The sequence below is a fragment of the Bactrocera oleae genome, chromosome X (assembly GCF_042242935.1).
Source record: "Bactrocera oleae isolate idBacOlea1 chromosome X, idBacOlea1, whole genome shotgun sequence".
Taxonomy (NCBI): Eukaryota; Metazoa; Arthropoda; class Insecta; order Diptera; family Tephritidae; genus Bactrocera; species Bactrocera oleae.
In genome coordinates, this window is record NC_091541.1 from 27,893,485 (window position 1) to 27,912,268 (window position 18,784).

General features: G+C 35.8%; 1 protein-coding gene across 1 annotated transcript in view; it reads left to right on the top strand.

Annotated features, from left to right (window-relative positions):
- The window catches only part of FoxP (forkhead box P), an 88,141-nt gene that overhangs the window by 14,372 nt on the left and 54,985 nt on the right, over positions 1-18,784 (top strand). The window lies entirely within an intron of this gene.

Here is an 18,784-nt window from a genome sequence, read left to right on the forward strand (position 1 = left end):
GTATGGCAGCTATATGTCATAGTCTTCCGCTCTTTACAATTTCTTCGGAGATTGGATTAATACCTTAAATAATGATACGTGCCAAATTTCGTGAAGATACCTCGTCAAATGAAAGAGTTTTCCATACAAGCACTTCATTCCGATTGTTCAGTTTGTATGGCAGCTATATGCTATAGTGATCCGATCTATACAATTTCTTCAGAGATTGGATTAATGCCTTAAATAATAATACATGCCAAATGTCGTGAAGATACCTCGTCAAATGAAAGAGTTTTCCATACAAGCACTTCATTCCCATTGTTCAGCTTGTATGGCAGATATATGCTATAGTCACCCGACCTAAATAATTTCTTCGGAGATTGGATTATTACCCTAAATAATCATACGTGCCAAATTTCGTGAAGATACCTCGTCAAATGAAAGAGTTTTCCATACAAGCACTTCATTCCCATTGTTCAGTTTGTATGGCAGCTATATGCTATAGTCACCTGATCTGAATAATTTCTTCGGATATTAAATTGCTGCCTTAAATAATAATCCGTGCCAAATTTCGTGAAGATACCTCGTCAAATGAAAGGAATTTCCATACAAGCACTAGATTCCGATTGTTCAGTTTGTATGGCAGCTATATGCCATAGTCTTCCGCTCTTTACAATTTCTTCGGAGATTGGATTAATACCTTAAATAATGATACGTGCCAAATTTCGTGAAGATACCTCGTCAAATTAACTGAATTTCCATACAAGCACTACATTCCGATTGTTCGGTTTGTATGGCAGCTATATGCCATAGTCTTCCGCTCTTTACAATTTCTTCGGAGATTGGATTAATACCTTAAATAATGATACGTGCCAAATTTCGTGAAGATACCTCGTCAAATGAAAGAGTTTTCCATACAAGCACTTCATTCCGATTGTTCAGTTTGTATGGCAACTATAAGCTATAGTCATCCGATCTCTACAATTTCTTCGGAGATTGGATTAATAGCTTAAATAATGATACGTGCCAAATTTCGTTAAGATACCTCGTCAAATGAAAGAGTTTTCCATACAAGCACTTCATTTCCATTGTTCAGCTTGTATGGCAGATATATGCTATAGTCACCCGACCTGAATAATTTCTTCGGAGATTAAATTGTTGCCTTAAATATTTATCCGTGCCAAATTTCGTGAAGATACCTCGTCAAATGAAAGAGTTTTCCATACAAGCACTTCATTCCGATTGTTCAGTTTGTATGGCAGCTATATGCTATAGTGATCCGATCTATACAATTTCTTCAGAGATTGGATTAATGCCTTAAATAATAATACATGCCAAATGTCGTGAAGATACCTCGTCAAATGAAAGAGTTTTCCATACAAGCAATTCATTCCGATTGTTCAGTTTGTATGGCAGCTATATGCTATAGTCACCCGATCTGAATAATTTCTTCGGAAATTGAATTGCTGCCTGAAATAATAATCCGTGCCAAATTTCGTGAAGATACCTCGTCAAATGAAAGGAATTTCCATACAAGCACTAGATTCCGATTGTTCAGTTTGTATGGCAGCTATATGCCATAGTCTTCCGCTCTTTACAATTTCTTCGGAGATTGGATTAATACCTAAAATAATGATACGTGACAAATTTCGTGAAGACACCTCGTCAAATGAAAGAGTTTTCCATACAAGCTTTTCATTCCGATTGTTCAGTTTGTATGGCAACTATATGCTATAGTCATCCGATCTCTACAAATTCGTCGGAGATTGAATTAATACCTTGAGTAATGATACGTGCCAAATTTCGTGAAGATACCTCGTTAAATGAAAGAGTTTTCCATACAAGCACTTCATTCCGATTGTTCAGTTTGTATGGCAACTATATGCTATAGTCATCCGATCTCTACAAATTCGTCGGAGATTGGATTAATACCTTAAATAATGATACGTGCCAAATTTCGTGAAGATACCTTGTCAAATGAAAAAGTTTTCCATACAAGCACTTCATTCCCATTGTTCAGCTTGTATGGCAGCTATATGCTATAGTCACCCGACCTGAATAATTTCTTCGGAGATTAACTTGTTGCCTTAAATAATAAACCGTGCCTAATTTCGTGAAGATACCTCGTCAAATGAAAGAGTTTTCCATACAAACACTTCATTCCGATTGTTCAGTTTGTATGACAGCTATATGCTATAGTCATCCGATCTCTACAAATTCGTCGGAGATTGGATTAATACGTTAAATAATGATACGTGCCAAATTTCGTGAAGATACCTCGTTAAATGAAAGAGTTTTCCATACAAGCACTTCATTCCGATTGTTCAGTTTGTATGGCAACTATATGCTATAGTCATCCGATCTCTACAAATTCGTCGGAGATTGGATTAATACCTTAAATAATGATACGTGCCAAATTTCGTGAAGATACCTCGTCAAATGAAAAAGTTTTCCATACAAGCACTTCATTCCCATTGTTCAGCTTGTATGGCAGCTATATGCTATAGTCACCCGACCTAAATAATTTCTTCGGAGATTAACTTGTTGCCTTAAATAATAATCCGTGCCTAATTTGGTGAAGATACCTCGTCAAATGAAAGAGTTTTCCATACAAACACTTCATTCCGATTGTTCAGTTTGTATGGCAGCTATATGCTATAGTGATCCGATCTATACAATTTCTTCAGAGATTGGTTTAATGCCTTAAATAATAATACATGTCAAATGTCGTGAAGATACCTCGGCAAATGAAAGAGTTTTCCATACAAGCATTTCATTCCGATTGTTCTGTTTGTATGGCAACTATATGCTATAGTCATCCGATCTTTACAATTTCTTCAAAAATTGGATTAATGCCAGAAATAAAGGTACATGCCAAATGTCCTGAAGATACCTCGTCAAATGAAAGAGTTTTCCATACAAGCAATTCATTCCGATTGTTCAGTTTGTAGGGCAGCTATATGCTATAGTCACCCGATCTGAATAATTTCTTCGGATAATTAATTGCTGCCTTAAATAATAATCCGTGCCAAATTTCGTGAAGATATCTCGTCAAATGAAAGGAATTTCCATACAGGCACTACATTCCGATTGTTCAGTTTGTATGGCAGCTATATGCCATAGTCTTCCGCTCTTTACAATTTCTTCGAAAATTGGATTAATACCTTAAATAATGATACGTGCCAAATTTCGTGAAGATACCTCGTCAAATGAAAGAGTTTTCCATACAAGCATTTCATTCCGATTGTTCAGTTTGTATGGCAACTATATGCTATAGTCATCCGATCTTTACAATTTCTTCAAAAATTGGATTAATGCCAGAAATAAAGGTACATGCCGAATGTCGTGAAGATACCTCGTCAAATGAAAGAGTTTTCCATACAAGCAATTCATTCCGATTGTTCAGTTTGTATGGCAGCTATATGCTATAGTCACCCGACCTGAATAATTTCTTCGGAGATTAACTTGTTGCCTCAAATAATAATCCGTGCCTAATTTCGTGAAGATACCTCGTCAAATGAAAGAGTTTTCCATACAAACACTACATTCCGATTGTTCAGTTTGTATGGCAGCTATATGCCATAGTCTTCCGCTCTTTACAATTTCTTCGGAGATTGGATTAATACCTTAAATAATGATACGTGCCAAATTTCGTGAAGATACCTCGTCAAATGAAAGAGTTTTCCATACAAGCATTTCATTCCGATTGTTCAGTTTGTATGGCAGCTATATGCTATAGTGATCCGATCTATACAATTTCTTCAGAGATTGGATTAATGCCTTAAATAATAATACATGCCAAATGTCGTGAAGATATCTCGTCAAATGAAAGGAATTTCCATACAGGCACTACATTCCGATTGTTCAGTTTGTATGGCAGCTATATGCTATAGTCACCCGACCTGAATAATTTCTTCGGAGATTAACTTGTTGCCTCAAATAATAATCCGTGCCTAATTTCGTGAAGATACCTCGTCAAATGAAAGAGTTTTCCATACAAGCAATTCATTCCGATTGTTCAGTTTGTATGGCAGCTATATGCTATAGCCACCCGACCTGAATAATTTCTTCGGAGATTAACTTGTTGCCTCAAATAATAATCCGTGCGAAATTTCGTGAAGATTCCTCGTCAAATGAAAGAGTTTCCCATACAAGCACTAGATTCCGATTGTTCAGTTAATATGACAGCTACATGTAGTAGTCATCCGATCTTTACAATTTCTTTGAGGATTGGATAAATACCTTAAATAATGATACGTGCCAAATTTCGTGAAGATTCCTCGTCAAATGAAAGAGTTTTCCATACAAGCACTTGATTCCGATTGTTCAGTTTGTATGGCACCTATATGCTATAGTGATCCGATCTATACAATTTTTTCAGAGATTGAATTAATGCCTTAAATAATAATACATGCCAAATGTCGGGAAGATACCTCGTCAAATGAAAGAGTTTTCCATACAAGAAATTTATTCCGATTGTTCAGTTTGTATGGCAGCTATATGCTATAAACACCCGACCTGAATAATTTCTCCGAAGATTTAATTGTTGCCTTAAATAATAATCCGTGCCAAATTTCGTGAAGATACCTCGTCAAATGAAAGAGTTTTCCATACAAGCACTTCATTCCGATTGTTCAGTTTGTATGGCAACTATATACTATAGTCATCCGATCTTTACAATTTCTTCAAAAATTGGATTAATGCCAGAAATAAAGGTACATGCCAAATGTCCTGAAGATACCTCGTCAAATGAAAGAGTTTTCCATACAAGCAATTTATTCCGATTGTTCAGTTTGTATGGCAACTATATGCTATAGTCATCCGATCTTTACAATTTCTTCAAAAATTGGATTAATGCCAGAAATAAAGGTACATGCCAAATGTCCTGAAGATACCTCGTCAAATGAAAGAGTTTTCCATACAAGCACTTCATTCCAATTGTTCAGCTTGTATGGCAGCTATATGCTATAGTCACCCGACCTGAATAATTTCTTCGGAGATTAACTTGTTGCCTTAAATAATAATCCGTGCCTAATTTCGTGAAGATACCTCGTCAAATGAAAGAGTTTTCCATACAAACACTTCATTCCGATTGTTCAGTTTGTATGGCAGCTATATGCTATAGTGATCCGATCTATACAATTTCTTCAGAGATTGGATTAATGCCTTAAATAATAATACATGCCAAATGTCGTGAAGATACCTCGTCAAATGAAAGAGTTTTCCATACAAGCATTTCATTCCGATTGTTCAGTTTGTATGGCAGCTATATGCTATAGTGATCCGATCTATACAATTTCTTCAGAGATTGGATTAATGCCTTAAATAATAATACATGCCAAATGTCGTGAAGATATCTCGTCAAATGAAAGGAATTTCCATACAAGCACTACATTCCGATTGTTCAGTTTGTATGGCAGCTATATGCCATAGTCTTCCGCTCTTTACAATTTCTTCGGAGATGGGATTAATACCTTAGATAATAATACGTGCGAAATTTCGTGAAGATACCTCGTCAAATGAAAGAGTTTTTCATACAAGCATTTCATTCCGATTGTTCAGTTTGTATGGCAACTATATGCTATAGTCATCCGATCTTTACAATTTCTTCAAAAATTGGATTAATGCCAGAAATAAAGGTACATGCCAAATGTCGTGAAGATTCCTCGTCAAATGAAAGAGTTTTCCATACAAGCAATTCATTCCGATTGTTCAGTTTGTATGGCAGCTATATTCTATAGTCACCCGACCTGAATAATTTTTTCGGAGATTAACTTGTTGCCTTAAATAATAATCCGTGCCTAATTTCGTGAAGATACCTCGTCAAATGAAAGAGTTTCCCATACAAGCACTAGATTCCGATTGTTCAGTTAATATAGCAGCTACATCTCTTTATCTTTCTTCGGAGATTGGATTCATGCCTGAAATAATAATACATGCTAAATTTCGTGAAGATACCTCGTCAAATGAAAGAGTTTCCCACTCAAGCACTAGATTCCGATTGTTCAGTTTGTATGGCAGCTATATGCTATAGTCGCCCGATCTGACTAATTTCTTCGGAGATTAAATTGTTGCCTTAAATAATAATCCGTGCCAAATTTCGTGAAGATACCTCGTCAAATGAAAGAGTTTCCCATACAAGCACTAGATTCCGATTGTTCAGTTAATATAGCAGCTACATCTCTTTATCTTTCTTCGGAGATTGGATTCATGCCTGAAATAATAATACATGCTAAATTTCGTGAAGATACCTCGTCAAATGAAAGAGTTTCCCACTCAAGCACTAGATTCCGATTGTTCAGTTTGTATGGCAGCTATATTCTATAGTCACCCGACCTGAATAATTTTTTCGGAGATTAACTTGTTGCCTTAAATAATAATCCGTGCCAAATGTCGTGAAGATTCCTCGTCAAATGAAAGAGTTTTCCATACAAGCAATTCATTCCGATTGTTCAGTTTGTATGGCAGCTATATTCTATAGTCACCCGACCTGAATAATTTTTTCGGAGATTAACTTGTTGCCTTAAATAATAATCCGTGCCTAATTTCGTGAAGATACCTCGTCAAATGAAAGAGTTTCCCACTCAAGCACTAGATTCCGATTGTTCAGTTTGTATGGCAGCTATATGCTATAGTCGCCCGATCTGACTAATTTCTTCGGAGATTAAATTGTTGCCTTAAATAATAATCCGTGCCAAATTTCGTGAAGATACCTCGTCAAATGAAAGAGTTTCCCATACAAGCACTAGATTCCGATTGTTCAGTTAATATAGCAGCTACATCTCTTTATCTTTCTTCGGAGATTGGATTCATGCCTGAAATAATAATACATGCTAAATTTCGTGAAGATACCTCGTCAAATGAAAGAGTTTTCCATACAAAACCCTTCATTCCAATTGTTCAGTTTGTATGGCAGCTATTTGCTATAGTCGCCCGATCTGAATAATTTTTTCGGAGATTGAATTGTTGCCTTAGATAATAATCCGTGCCAAATTTCGTGAAGATACCTCGTCAAATGAAAGAGTTTCCCACACAAGCACTAGATTCCGATTGTTCAGTTTGTATGGCAGCTATATGCTATAGTCGCCCGATCTAAATAATTTCTTCGGAAATTAAATTGTTGCCTTAAATAATAATCCGTGCCAAATTTCGTGAAGATACCTCGTTAAATGAAAGAGTTTTCCATACAAACACTTCATTCCGATTTTTCAGTTTGTATGGCAGCTATATGCTATAGTCGCTCGATTTGAATAATTTCTTCGGAGATTAACTTGTTGCCTTGAGTTATAATCCGTGCCAAATTTCGTGAAGATACCTCGTCAAATGAAAGAGTTTCCCATACAAGCACTAGATTCCGATTGTTCAGTTAATATAGCAGCTACATCTCATAGTCGCCCGATCTTTATAATTTCTTCGGAGATTGGATTAATGCCTGAAATAACAGTACATGCCAAATTTCGTGAAGATACCTCGTCAAATGAAAGAGTTTTCCATACAAACACTTCAATCCGATTGTTCAGTTTGTATGGCAGCTACATCTCATAGTCATCCGATCTTTACAATTTCTTCGGAGATTGGATTAATACCTCTAGTAATGATACGTGCCAAATTTCGTGAAGATTTCTCGTCAAATGAAAGAGTTTTCCATAAAAGCACTTCATTCCGATTGTTCAGTTTGTATGGCAGCTATATGCTACAGTGATCCGATCTATACAATTTCTTCGAAGATTAGATTAATGCCTGAAATAATAATACATGCAAAATTTCGTGAAGATACCTCGTCAAATGAAAGAGTTTTCCATACAAACACTTCATTCCGATTGTTCAGTTTGTATGGCAGCTATATCTATAGTCTCCCGATCTGAATAATTTCTTCGGAGATTAAATTGTTGCCTTAAATAATAATCCGTGCCAAATTTCGTGAGTATACCTCGTCAAATGAAAGAGTTTCCCACACAAGCACTAGATTCCGATTGTTCAGTTAATATGGCAGCTACATGTTATAGTCATCCGATCTTTACAATTTATTTGGAGATTGGATTAATACCTTAAATAATGATAGGTATGTGCCAAATTTCGTGAAGATTCCTCGTCAAATGAAAGAGTTTTCTATGCAAGCACTTGATTCCGATTGTTCAGTTTGTATGGCAGCTATATGCTATAGTCACCCGAACTGAATAATTTCTTCGGAGATTAAATTGTTGCTTTAAATAATAATCCGTGCCAAATTTCGTGAAGATACCTCGTCAAATGAAAGAGTTTCCCATACAAGCACTATATTCCGATTGTTCAGTTAATATGGCAGCTACATCTCATAGTCATCCGATCTTTTTAATTTCGTCGGAGATTGGATTAATACCTTAAATAATGATACGTGCCAAAGTTCGTGAAGATACCTCGTCAAATGAAAGAGTTTTCCATACAAGCACTTCATTCCGATTGTTCAGTTTGTATGGCAGCTATATGCTATAGTCGCCCGATCTGAATAACTTCTTCGGAGATTAAATTGTTGATTTAAATAATAATCCGTACCAAATTTCGTGAAGATATCTCGACAAATGAAAGAGTTTCCCATACAAAAACTTGATTCCGATTGTTCAGTTTGTATGGCAGCTATATGCTATAGTGGTCCGATGTCGGTCGTTCCGACAAATGAGCAGCTTCTTTGTGAGAAAAGGACAGGTGCAAAATTTCAGATCGATAGCTAAAAACTGAGGGACTAGTTTGTATATATACAGACAGACGGACAGACAGACAGACGGACAGACAGACAGACGGACATGGCTAAATCAACTCAGCATGCTGATCATTTATATATACATTTTATAGGGTATCCGACGTTTTCTGCTGGGTGTTACAAACTTCGTGGCAAACTTAATATACCCTGTTCAGGGTATAACAAGTAACTAAATCATAGTGTGTTTTGTTTCATTTAGAAATTTTTGTGACAAACAAACAATTCTGACAAGATAAATATTTTTCAATTTTCAAATTTGTTTTACCAGCAGATATGATCTGCTAAAATAATTTGTATTCACAATTTGTAAAAAACATATATTTCTTTGCATCTTTCTAATACCATAGGACATACAGGCTGGTTGAAAAATTTGTGAGCTCAAAATGAAAAAATACTGTTTTTGGTACGAAAATACAATATATATTTTTTCAATATAATCTCCCTTAACTTCAGTACACTTATTCCAATGATCCTCCAATAATTTTATGCCATCCCTTTAATGACTTTCCGGAGGCTCTACAAAATGCCCGTCTATGGCTGTAATAGCTTCTTCATTGGACGAAAAACGCTTTCCACGAAGGAATTTTTTCAGGTTTCTGCAGATAATCAATCAACAAAGTTCCTTTTGCATCCCAAAAAACTGATGCCATAACCATCTTTGCTGATCGTTGTGACTTCACCTGATTTGGAGCTGAACAACCAGCTTCAGTCCACTGTAAACTTTCTTGTTTCAATTTAGTATCGTGGTGGTATATCCAAGTCTCATCCATAGTTATAAACCGACGCAAGAAATTCTGCTTAAAACGATCCAAATGAGTGTGGACCGCTTCAAGCCTAGTACGACCATCTTTAAATTCCCCAGCCCAAAATTCAACCGTGCATTTTGAAGGTGAGGATTCCTTATACACTTCTAACAATCGTTCATAAATTTTCTATGCTTTTAAACCTTTCAAAACAAAGAATCTAATCACTGCGCGATATTTAATTTTTTCCATATTAAAAAAATACTCTGACACGTCAACTTCAAAGGGCTTGTAAACAAATAATTAATTGACAGAATGACTTGTAACTTTGCATTGGTTCTCACGACAGATGTACCAACTTGAGAAAAAAAATTTCTTGGTGAAACCAACTTACTTTTCAACCAACCTGTATGTGTACAAAGTTTCATGATGATCGGTTAAGTGGTTTCGGCGTGAAAGCGTAACAAACATACTTACATTCATATTTATAGTATTAGTATGGATAAACATTTTCAAATTCAATTTTATTTTCGCATCGGACATTCTGACATAATCGTTGGAAAACGTGTCAAGAGGATCTCTTCTCTAATTTTACATTCAAAATGGTTGCTACAATAAAAATTTCTGTACTCTTTTTGATTACTAAACGTGTACCGTTGCATAACTGAGGTGGATTGAAATAAGACTGAATTAAATGGGGGAACCAATATTCAACGGTAGATTATGTGATGTCATTCCGCGTATATCTAGATAATTTACGTTTTTATTTTCATCAACAACAATAACGAATGATTTAATTAATTTAATAAATTTTCTTCGTGAAAAGGGGTGCAACATTTGTCTGGCAGTATAATGCATGTATGGTATTGAATTATTTCTGAGGAATCAGTTTGCAATTGTTCGCAAATATTTATAGTTAATTGAAGTTCACTTCACCATAAGAACTAAGCAATCGTTAATCACATTGGCTTAAGAAATGCGAAGGGTAACCGATCAGTCGAAAATCACCAGATAGTTGTACTCGTAAGACAGCACCACCTAAAACTTCATCGTTGCCGTTTAAATATTGCATTGTTCTGTGCAATGCTTCGAAAATATTTGTGAGCCATTATGCACTTATCTCAAATAATAATTGAACTTTTTATCTACACTGTAGCTACTTCGCAATTTTTTCTGTTACATGTTGCGTTTAGTTTGTTATGAATGCCTGTACGTCGTTCGCTCATAATCTAGCAAAGTCGCAAAATTGCCTTGGCAATGCAAATGTCAATGCGATTTTCAGTTGTGCCATTAAAAGTGTCTTACTGACTCCACATGGTACATCCTAACAAAAAACCGCCTTATTCAGTAGCAACAATCAGTATAATCCATATGTAAATATGAAAATGACTGTACTCTTGCAGTAGTTATGTGTTGTTATTATTATTATTACTGTTTTATTTTTGAAGTAATAAAACATTCAAATGATTCTTATATGAATTTTAAACACATACTTATGGTTTGAAATATAATTTTGGTATTTATGAATTGTATTGACTTTTAAGCTACCTCCCCACCAATTTTCAGTCAAATTACATATTTTAAAATTAAATTACACGACTTTCTTATATATATATATATATTATTTATTATTATAATTTGAATACACTTGGGAGCCGAAGCTTAAAAACTGACAGGGTTTCTCGATGATACCATTCAGAAGATATTTCTAATCAATCAAATCAATAAACACCCCTGTTTTATCCGAAACTAAGTTAAACAAAAAAATAATAGGTTTAGCTTCAAAAATTAGAAAGTTTAGTTTATATGGTAGCTATATACCGTAGTGGTCCGATATCGGCGGTTCTGACAAATTAGTAGCTTCTTGTGGATACAAACCACACGTCTTTTTCTTTCTTTCAGATCGGACATGGCTAATCGATTCAGCTTGTCACCCTAATGGGTGTCACAAACTTCGTTGCTTAAAATATCCTGTTCAGAGTATGAATATACTGAGCAGGTGAATATTTTTAATTTTCATTGCGTGAGTCGGCAGAAACATATTAACTCTCAATATAAAGGAGTATCTATAATAAATAATTATAATTCATTTAATTCATTAAGAGTTCAATCGGAAATGCAAGCTTACATAAATAACATCAGTGTTAGTCATGCAACTGCTTCCGAATCTGCTGTGAAAGATATACTATGTGCAGCAATTTGTCAACTTAATGATAACAGAAAACTTGAAATGGTGCCAATTTATATTAACGTAACGTAGCAGGAATGTGCGAAAACCATTTCACAAACATATTGTCTCCGATCTAATTGCAAACACACATATGTATATAGACACAATGTTCATTTCGGATATAATTATATTGGGGATATGAGGCTTAAAGCAATATTCATCAATCTTATTCATATTCCGCACTAAACCACTATATTTTTTAGAAAACCTTTACGTTGCATTAAAACATCATACATTTGGAACATAAATTTATAGTCAGTTGGAAAGTCGAAAATCACTATATCTGGTTCAAAGTCAGTTGTAAAGTCGAACACAACTATAAATAGCATATTGGAGTTAGGGGAAGGTCTGAACTGATTGCAATAACTTTTGGCAAGTATACTCGAGAACATATTTCTAAGCAATTTTATGAAGATAACTCACACACTGGCCGACATAAAGTCTGCCAGAATAACAAACATATTTATATATAATATAATACTAGCTGACCCGGCGAAATTCGTACCGCCATAGCGTAGCTTTGATGCACTACTTTATTTTGTATAGCTGACAGTTGTCCTATCTTAGGTAAGAGTACCTATTCAATTTAAACTGGAATCTATAATATCTTCTATATAAAAATCAATCCCTATTTCCACACACACAACATTCATTAGTCTAACAGGAACAATTTGCTCTGAACTGTAATCAATTGCCACATTATAACTGAATGCAGCTCTGTGGGGATTAAACACAACATTTCTATGTTGTTGATTTCGATTCCGTTGAACTTCATTTCACCCTTTGCGTTGCTCATCAGTTTAATTTGCTCTTATAGTCCAGTCATTTACGCTTAAATTAGGTAAGAATCTCGGAATTCAGATACCCAGCTGTAAGTATGTAAATACTTGTATATTGACACCCTAAAAGTTGTCTCAAAACCTACATATGGTAGGGTGTACGCAACTATTAAATTTCAAGGTCAAAGGTCACAAAAATCGCGTTTTTTGCCCTTTTTTTGTAAATATCTCATTTCCTATGGGTTTTTTGCTATTGGTATTTATTATCAATATTGTAGAATACAAAATTCTCTACAAATTTTGTTTAAAAATTTTTTTCATACGGTGAACCGTTTTCGAGATAGAGGACTTAGAGCGCGCGGTCACAGCATCACTTCAGGTCAACCGGTGCCTCCGATCAAAAACGCGCCATATATAGTTGATGAACTATCGATAAATCAATGATTATAAATATTTGTCAATTTTTATTAACTATCTATACTAATATTTTAAATGCGAAAGTCCGTTTGTTTGTTAAGCTTTCACGCAAAAACTACTTAACAGATCATCATGAAATTTTGTACATATACTCTTAGAGGTGTCAGAATGAACATAGGATACTTTTTATTACAAAATTTATAAATTTTTTACGGATTATTAAAAAAATTATTTTGGAAGATTATATATGTTTGGAAAATAAATTTGAAAATTTTGAAATTGAAAAAAAAAAAGTTTGGCAGAAATGATTGTTTGTCGAAAAAATTAAAAATGAAAGAAAACATAAATGTATAAAAAACGTAAATCAGAGAAATAACACAAATATTATTAGTTACTCTTACTCGCTTTCCTGCATCCGCATCGCGAACCACAACCACTCTTGCAGTTGCAGAAAATTGTATTTAGCAAATGTTCTGGAGCAGGTGGTAAAATTGTCATGATAGGCTCCAGAAAATCGTTTCGCATTGCCCAACCCCATACCTGGGGTTCCAAATCATGCCCTAACCAAGTTTGAACTTGATAATATAATATACACGTTCGAAATGTTGATGAGCAGCTGCATTTGTTGGTGGAATATTTGAAAGCTGCACAGGTTTATTAAGTTTTGTAGACTTGACGTAATGCATATAACGAAGATGATCGAGACTTTTCACAGATTTCGGAGCATTATAGACTGCCAATAAGGTTTGAGTTCCACTCTCTAATAATCTCTCTAATAATCCTTAAATGCTGCAGCTAGTTCATCCAAATGCGTGCAGAAATAAAATATGTGTTTTGGAATGAGGATAATTATCAAAACTTTTAGTCATGTATATCTCCGTTTTTACATTGCCTTTCCCAACTTTTTTAAAGAAAATTTCTTGTTCGTAAGACAGTGTACGCCCAATTAAAATGATGAGTAAATCAATATCTTATCCTATTATTTTCAAATATACAGATTTTAAAGAAGATGCACTTAATTATTTTCTAATTAAAATGTCATTAGTGTTAATGGGAATATAATTATAGTAAGATTTAAGTTTTTCCCTTCATTATTTTTTAATTTTAGGAAACGGTGATCAGTATTATTGAATAGATAAAGATTTAAGGCATGAAAAAAATGATAAAATATAATATAATAGTTAATAAAAATTGACAAATATTTATAATCATTGATTTATCGATAGTTCATCAACTATATATGGCGCGTTTTTGATCGGAGGCACCGGTTGACCTGAAGTGATGCTGTGAACGCGCGCTCTAAGCCCTCTATCTCGAAAACGGTTCACCGTATGAAAAAAATTTTTAAACAAAATTTGTAGAGAATTTTGTATTCTACAATATTGATAATAAATACCAATAGCAAAAAACCCATAGGAAATGAGATATTTACAAAAAAAGCGCAAAAAAGCGCGTACACCCTATCATATGTAGGTTTTGAGACAACTTGTAGTGTGTCAATATACAAGTATTTACAGACTTACAGCTGGGTATCTGAATTCCGAGGTGAACTTACTATAATGACTGGACTATTATATACCTTTGACTTACAGTATTTCGAGTTCTGCGGCCTAAGTTTGTACGTCTGCTTGGTGGCTTTTTTAAAAACGAAAATTCAACTGAAAGTAAAAAATTACTCCCTTATATTTTCTGTTCAACCATGTATACCAAATTTTAATATTATGTACTCATCAAAAGTTACCAAAAATCGATATTAAGCTCTGAACTTACCGTGATTAACAAACACTTATTAGCAAAGAAAAAACTTCTTAGTCTTATTATATCGCCATTATGACGTTGTCATTATAAGCGAGCAGTACAAAAGGAAACAGAGTGGAATATGGATAGAAGACGGTAGTGGCACTGCCGCGACCTGGCTTCGACCAAATGCGACCTCTGCACCATAATAAGCTGCTACTTAATCTTTAGCGATAATATTCATGACTTCCAAGCCAAATTAGACAGCATAGAAGACACAGCCCGAGATATTGGAGGACACTTTATAAAAGCATAATTAAAAAGCTATTGAATGGAGAATGCGAAATATTGACTCCAGAGGTAAACGTATACTTGACATGGCCGCCAGGCTCGGCGTTATGGTACTCAACACTGGAGCAGCAACGACATTTAGGAGACCAGGCTGCGAAGAAACTACACCAGATATCACACTAGCGTCAGAGCTCATAGCAAGCATAGTAAAGCGCTGGGAGGTTATGGAGGATTACACTGGCAGTGACTACCTGTACATAACCTTCGAAATAGACCCCCAAAACGCAGTCACCAAGAACAGATTACACGGTACCACGAGAAACTGGAATGTATCTAAACTTAATAGCGAGGCACTAATCTCAGAAATTTATAAGCATGACCTCCCAAAAAACGACATAGGGGACTCAAGAGAAAACTTAAAGAAGACAATGAGGCTAATCACCGAAAAATATAGTAAAGGAATGCCTCGGACTCAATGCAGGAGACAAAAACGCGCTGCATACTGGTGGACAGAGAACATTGTTCAGTTAAGAAGAGCGTGCCTTCAATGCCTTATTTCCCACACATAAAACAAGAGCCGAGAAAATAAGACCGACGGAACCACCCAATGACGCACCCCTCTTCACCATCGAAGAGTGGCAAACGACGGCAAAAAAACTTAAACCCAACAAAGTACCCGGACAAGACGGTATACCAGCACAGGCACTGAAAATAATCGCCGAAAGCCGCCCAAACGTAAATGTTTAATACCTGTCTCAAAGCCGGCGTATTCCCAGAAATTTGGAAAAAACAACAGCTCGTGTTAATTAGTAAAGGAAAAGGTTATCCAGATAGTCGGTAAGTTTCTCGAGAGAATGCTGAAACCGCGGATTGAAGAAGCAATCATGACGGCAGGCGGCTTATCACCGAAGCAATATGGTTTCAGACCTGGTAAATCAACACTGGGTGCTATTGAGAATGTCGTGAGGAGCGTAGAAGAAGAGCACCGAGGATGCAATAAACTCAGAAAAGTTGTTTAACTCGCCACCCTTGACGTTGGTAAAACATGACTGCAGCATTAGAGGAAAACTTTGAAATACCTACATATCTAAGCATAATAGTGAGGAGCTATTTGGAAGACAGAGTTTTGCTGTATAAAACCTCTAAAGGACCACGACACTTGAAGGTCACATCAGGAGCTGCGCAGGGATCAATCCTCAGCCCAGACCTCTAGAACGTCAGTTACGACGACATATTAAGCCTCGATATGCCCGACGATACCTGTCTAGTTGGCTACGCAGACGATAATCACTGCGAGAGACACCGAATATGCGCGCGCGAAGCTAAACCAGGTGATGATCAGAGCTCAAATTTGTCTTGATGCGAAAGGTCTCAAACTTGCCACTAAAAAAACCGAGCTGGACATGAAGACAACAACAAAAACATTAAGGACACAAAAGGTTGTCAACTACCTGGGGGTAAGAATAGACTAGAAAAACGGAAACTTTTGATGTCGACAACACTAAATGTCTTGCTCTACGGAGCAGAGTTATGGGCAGACACATTGAGAAAAAATAATCGACGCAAATCCCTCGAAAAAGTGTATCACACAGCTGTTCCAAGGGTAGCATCGGCATATCGCACGGTCTCGGGCGAAGCTGTATATGTAATAAGCGGAAACACACCCATCGACTTATTAGCATTTGAACGAAAGAAAATGTGTACGTTGAAGAAACAAGGAACAGATACTGCCGCTACAAAAGAGGAAATAAAGAAGGACACCTTGGAACAATGGCAAGCTCGCTGGGAGCAAGGACGCCACGGCAGATGAACGGCCATTATAATCCAAAACATACAAGTAAAAGAATAGTCTAACAGGAAACATGGTGAGGTAGATTTTTACACTACTCAGATGCTATCCTTGCATGGATATTTTAGGAAGTTGACCTGCAAGTGGCACATACCATTGCTGTGACGACACAATGACGATGCGGAAGGCATTTTTCTCAACCTCCCCCGAAAAAAAAACTTCTTATGTTATTATACATTAAAATTAAATAATCACTGGCGTGAAATAATCAAGTTATAGCGTGACAAGGGGAAACGGGTTTCATTTTTATATATGTAGATAAGGAGTTTGGGGTAAATCGTGGACCGATTTCACATATTCTCAGAATTACGCAGTCACATATACAATATAATGCTTTCACTTAATTATGCTAAGACATCTGTAACCGATATATACGGTATAAATTCAACCGGAAATTTAAATTCGTATATCACTCTTAAAATTTCCTTGAATCTCATATGTTGACTATAATAAATATATTCGGTATAAAGTCAACCCGAAGTTCGAAAATCTTTACATTCGATGTACATATATTAGGCTAATGTAAGTATTGAATGATTTTGCCCTGTTTGGACTCCGTGGCATACTATTATCACTATTATATTTTCAATAGTGTTGCAATCTGGTAACTCGCAACAAGATAAAGTTTGACATTTTTGATGTTATACATACTCAGAACGTTTTGACATACGAGCGATAATTATGTTGCTTACAGTAACTTAAAATATTCATCTCGGTCAAAAAATGTAATTACATCGCGAATATTTTCGGGCTATTATTGTTACAACTTTTGATACTGATATTGATTGAGACATCTATAGGCATTAGTGGGACAAGAAACATGTCATCGTGACATCGTGACAGGTGATAAATCGTGGATTACGCATATGAGTCCGAAAGTATACAGCGGTCGACTGTATGGGTGTTTCCAGATGAGACGAACTCAACGCACTTTCAAGCAAATGATTGTCTGTTTTTTTTTGGAAAAAACTGAACAAGTCGCAGCCACACCACTAGAACAACGTAGAACAGTAAATTCTGAGTGGTACACAACCATTTGTTTGTCAGTTGTCTTTCAAGAAATCAGGGAAACCAACCGCTGAAGACAGCTCTCTCTTAACCTCGTCAATGTGAGCTCTCACACATCGTGCATTCCCGTACACCTGAAGAGGCGGTTGATGCGTTCAGAACGTATGTTTCGGAGATACTGCAATTAGAGTGGCAAAAGTGCTTAGAAAATTGGTTAAAACGCATGCAAAAGTGTGAAGATCTTATTGTAGAATATTTTGAAAAAAAATTTTGGGTTAATTATATTTGTTTTTGTTCTCTAATCACTAAAAAAAGCCAAGCGTCTTAATATATCTAGGTAGGTAGGTTGTATGTTCTGTAAAGTGAAAGATTCATACCAAAAGTTTTATATACATATGTATAAAAGTTTGCGCGGTTATTGTCCGTTTTTGCTTATTTTCACAACGTAACATGATAATGATATAATAAAGAAGTCGTCGAAGGACTTCCTTTCAACAAGTTTGGTTGAAATAGATCTAGTGGTCTGTGCGATATGCCCATCAAACGTATTACAGAGCGGGGTCATGCTTACTTTTTAAAAATGCCCAGCCCACAGATGGCCTTTTTTCACTGGGATACCTTGTACCAAATAACGGTTTTGTATTTTAATTCGGCTTTAATTAAGCTTAGTTATAGCTCTTTATATGTTTTTTACCAGCATTTTGTGGGCGTGGCAATGGTCCGATTCCGCCCATCTGCAAAACCAACTCCGTTTGGGAACCAAGGAACGCGGCTAATAATCAGTATAACATAATTCATCAAAATATTTAAATTTTTACTCAAGTTATCGCTTCCACGGATGGACAGACAGACATTCACTCGGAACTCAACTCGTTTTGTCATCCTGATCATTTATATATGTATAAACAGCAGTGATTAGAGAAACATTTTTGTGCTCATGTTGTTGAGACACACTGAACAATACGGGTAAAATCATTGCTTAAACGTTTCACTTCGGTTCACAAAGTCGAACAG